Below are 4,872 nucleotides of genomic sequence, written 5' to 3' on the forward strand. Positions count from 1 at the left end.
TACTATTTTCTACCTTGCTGTTTTTATTTATTCAAATTATAAAATATATTGCTACCATCCATATTACACTTTTATCACCATCTCTTCACCGAACTAGTGCACCTATACAATTTGCCATTGTATTAGGTGTGTTGGGGACACAAGAGATTTCTTGTATTTGGTTGGAGGGTTGTTTGAGAGAGACCATCTTCATCCTACGCCTCCCACGGATTGATAAACCTTAGGTCATCCACTCGAGGGAAAATTGCTACTGTCCTACAAAACTCTGCGCTTGGAGGCCCAACACGAGTCTACATGAATAAAGTTGTGTAGTAGACATCACGTGCGTAGAGTTGTATCGGTGGTCGATAGAACTTGAGGGAATATTTGTTCTACCTTTAGCTCCTCGTTGGGTTTGACACTCTTACTTATCGACAAAGGCTACAATTGATCCCCATATACTTGTGTGTTATCAGCGGTAGCTAGCCATGTCGGTGTCTTGGGCGTCCCAGTCGCCAGAGGCCTGTTGCACCACCAGATCCGAGTCGCCGTAGCAGAGGATGCGCCGGGTGCCAATCTCTTTTGCCACCCGAAGGCCGTGCAAGAGCGCTTCATACTTGGCAATGTTGTTGGAGGTGGCAAAGTGGATCTGCAGCGCGTACCGCAGCCGGTCGCCCTTGGGGGAAGGCAGCACGATGCCAGCTCCCAAGCTAGATCGCATCTTGGAGTCATTGAAGTGCATGCGCCAGTGCATTGAGTTGGGTGGTGGTGGCAGGTACTGGGTCTCTGTCTAGTAGAAGAGGAAATCCGCCAGCGCATGGGACTTGATCGTGGTGCAGGGCTCGTAGAGGATGGTGTGGCTGGCCAACTCGATGGCTCACTTGGTCACCCGGCCGGAGGCGTCCCGACAGCCCATGATCTCGTCGATGGGGGCCATGCTCACCACGGTGATGACATGCTCTTGGAAATACTGTCTCAGCTTCTTGGTGGTGAAGTACACATCGTAACACATCTTCTTGTAGTGGGTGTAGTTCTGCTTGGATGCGGAGAGCACCTCGCTCGGTAGTACACCGGGTGCTGAACCGACTGGGTCTTGCCCTTCTCTGGTCGCTCGACCACCAAGACCGTGCTGACCAACCACGAGGTGGCGGCAATGTATAGCAACAGCGGCTCCTTGTCAGCCGGCGCAACCAGGACGGGTGCGGTGGAGAGCATGAGCTTGATATCTCGGAAAGCTTTGTCCGCCTGGTCGTTCCATTCGAACGGCGATGCCTTCTTCATCAACTGATATAGGGGCAAGGCCCTCTTGCCCAGCCGGCTGAGGAACCGGCTGAGAGAGGCTAAGCAATCGGTGAACTTCTGGACATCACGCAATCGGGTCGGCTTGCGCATGCGCTCGATGGCCTTGATTTTCTCTAGGTTTGCCTCAATGTCGTGCTTCGAGATGAGGAAGCCGAGTAGCTGCCGGCCGGCACACCAAACACACACTTCTCCGGGTTGAGCTTGATCTGGTACTATCGCAGATTGGCGAAAGTTTCCTTGAGGTTGTCCAGGAGCGTGAGGTGCTGCTTGGTCTTCAACATGATGTCATCAACATAGACGTGAATGTTGCGGCTGGGTTGTGATAGCAAGCACCTCTGCATGCAGCGCTCGAAGGTGGAGCCGCCGTTCTTCAAGCCGGATGACATGGGGATGTAGCAATACGCCCGAAGGGCGTGATGAAGGACATCTTCAGGGCATCCGCCAGGTCCAGCTTGATCTGGTGGTAGATGGAGTAAGCATATAGGAAGGACAAGAGCTCACAGTCGGCCATATAGTCGATCACTTGATCTATCTGCAGGAGGGAAAAAGGATCTTTGGGGCAGACCTTGTTCAGGCTGGTGTAGTCGATACACATGCGCCAGGTATTATTCTTCTTTAGGACGAGGACTGGGTTGGCCACCCACTCGAGGTGGAACACTTCCATGATGAAGCCGGCTGCGAGTAGCCGAACGACTTCTTCACCGATGGTTCTTCTCTTCTCCTTAGAAAAGTGACATAGTGGTTGACAGACAGGCTTGGCATCCTTGCGGATGTGTAATTTGTGCTCGGCGTACTTCATTGGAACACCTGGCATGTCCTTTGGGGACCACACAAAGATATCCCGATTCTCACAGAGGAAGTCGACGAGCTCGCCTTCCTATTTGCTGCTGAGGCGGGTGCTCACAACAACGTACTTGCTGCGGCTGGGGTCTTCCGTTTTGAGCGGGATCTTCTTGGTATCCTTGGACGACTGGAATGAGGCCTCGCCAGCCGACTCCTTGGCCGAAGCTGGCATAGCCGGCTGCTTGCCGGCCAGCGCAACGAATCGGTTGAGCTGGCACCGCTCCTCGGCTATGACCAGTGACTCGGCCAGCTTGGCACTGGCACGAGCGCACTCCAGGGATTTCTTGTAGTCGTCGGACATCATGATGTGGCCCTTGGGTCCCGGCGTCTTCATCTTCAAGTAGGTGGAGGAGTGTGCGTAGACGGCCTGCCACCGATGTGGTGCTTGCAAGGGGCATCGAGCATCTCTTCGAAGCTCATGGAGGGTTGCCATGCGGTATTGCCGATTCGCTGACGCTGGTTGCCGGCCGGCTCGGCCTTGGGCGCTTGATCGGCGGCGGCGAAGAGGCGGTTGTCATAATGGGGAGCTGGCTACTCAGCCTTATGCTTGTTATTCTACTGGTAGCTACTCTCCCTAGCTGGCTTGGAAGGAGGCGCCGGCAACGCCTTGCCGGCGTCGTCTAGCACGACTTGGATCTTCACGACGGAGTCGGCGTTGGCATACTTGTCCGCCGTGACCATGAGCGCGGCCATGGTGGTCGACTCGGAGCGCAGGAGCTTGTGCTTGAGCAAGGTGCCGTCTCGGCAGCCGCTCACAAAGTACTAGATGACCTGAACCTCGTGGACTCCCTCACAACAACTCCGGAGCCCGGTCCAGCGTGCGAGGTACGGGGGGATGGTCTCTTTCCGCCCCATGTACGCACATGGCGAGCTGGCTGCGATGGCCGGGTCGCTTGTAGGTGCTAGTGAAGTTGCACGCGAAGGCCTGCTTGAAGTCGAGCCACAAGTTAATGCTGCCAGCCGGCAGGTTGTTCATCCACGTCTGGGCCGAGCCCTGCAGCATGAGCGTGGCGTAGTGCATTTCCAGACGCTGGTTGCCGCCCATGATGCCGATGGCGGCGGTGTAGTCGATGAGCCAGTCCTCTGGCTAGATGGTCCTGTTGTACATGGGGGTGTCTCGGGAAGCATGAACCCCTTGTGGAAGGGCTCATCGTGGATGCGCGGGCCGAAGTAAGCCAGACCAACTGCGTTGTCCTCCTCCAGCTTGAGAGAGAAGGCGAGCTTCTCGATGCGGTGGCGAGCGTCATTGTTGTCGATGTCGCACTGGACCAGCTGGCTCGCGACTGGGTCGTCTGGAGCTGGACGGCCACACTGGCCAGATGGCAGGGGAGGGTCTTGCCGGTGCCGAACATCTGGAGCCGGCTCATTGCCCAAGTCATCATCAGCCATCAGGGCATGATCGCGTCGGGTTCGGGTCTTCCCGGATTGGGCTTCACTGGGGCGTGGAGAAGACGTCGTGTTCCGCTGCTCGGGGTCCTTGGTGCGGCGCGAGACGGATGTCGCGGGTGCGTCGAGGCATTGCTGTTGTGTGTTCGCAGCGGCGAGAAGCTCGCGCATGCGCTACAGTGATGACCCAAAAGTATAGGGGGTCAATCATAGTCCTTTCGATAAGTAAAAGTGTTGAACCCAATGAGGAGCAGAAGGAAATGACAAGTGGTTTTAGCTAGGTAATTTCTGCAAGCACTGAAATTGTTGGTAATAGGTAGTTTGATAGCAAGATAATTTTGTAATGAGCAAGTAACAGTAACGATAAATAAAGTGCAGCAAGGTAGCCCAATCCTTTTGCAGCAAAGTACATGCCAAAATGGTCTCTTATAATAAGAAAAGCGTTCCTGAGGGTACACGGGAATTTCATCTAGTCACTTTCAACATGTTGGTTTGATTCGTGTTCGCTACTTTGATAATTTGATATGTGGGTGGACCGGTGCTTGGGTGTTTTTCTTACTTGAATAAACCTCCCACTTATGATTAACCCCCTCGCAAGCATCCGCAACTACGAGAAAAGTATTAAGATAAAATGTAACCATAGCATTAAACATTTGGATCCAAATCAGTCCCTTACGAAGTAGCGCATAAATTGGGGTTTAAGCTTCTTTCACTCTACCAACCCATCATCTAATAACTACTCCACAATGCATTCTCTTAGGCCGAAATATGGTGAAGTGCCATGTAGTTGACGTTCACATGACACCACTAAGGGAATCACAACATACATATCGTCAAAATATCGAACACATATCAAGTTCACATGATTACTTGCAACAAGATTTCTCCCGTGACCTCAAGAACAAGAGTAACTACTCACAAATGATAATCATGCTCAATATCAGAGGGTATTAAATAGCATAATGGATCTAACAAATAATCTTTCACGAAATAAACCATACAGTAATCAACTACAAGATGTAATCAATACTACTAGTCACCCACAGGTACCGATCTGAGGTTCCGGTATAAAGATTGAACACAAGAGATGAACTAGGGTTTGAGAGGAGATGGTGTTGTTGAATATGTTGATGGAGATTGGCCTCCCAAAGAAGAGAGTGTTATTGGTGATGATGATGGCTTCGATTTCCCCCTCCGAGAGGGAAGTTCCCCCGGTGAAATCGCTCCATCGGAGGGAAAAAGTGCTCCTGCCCAAGTTTCACCTCGAGATGGCAGCACTCTATCCCGAAAGTCCTCTCCTTATTTTTTTTCTAGGTCAAAATGACCTGTATACCAGAAGATGGGCACCGGAGGTGGGCTGAG

The sequence above is a fragment of the Triticum urartu genome, chromosome 7 (genome assembly GCF_003073215.2).
Source record: "Triticum urartu cultivar G1812 chromosome 7, Tu2.1, whole genome shotgun sequence".
In the NCBI taxonomy this organism is placed as follows: Eukaryota; Viridiplantae; Streptophyta; class Magnoliopsida; order Poales; family Poaceae; genus Triticum; species Triticum urartu.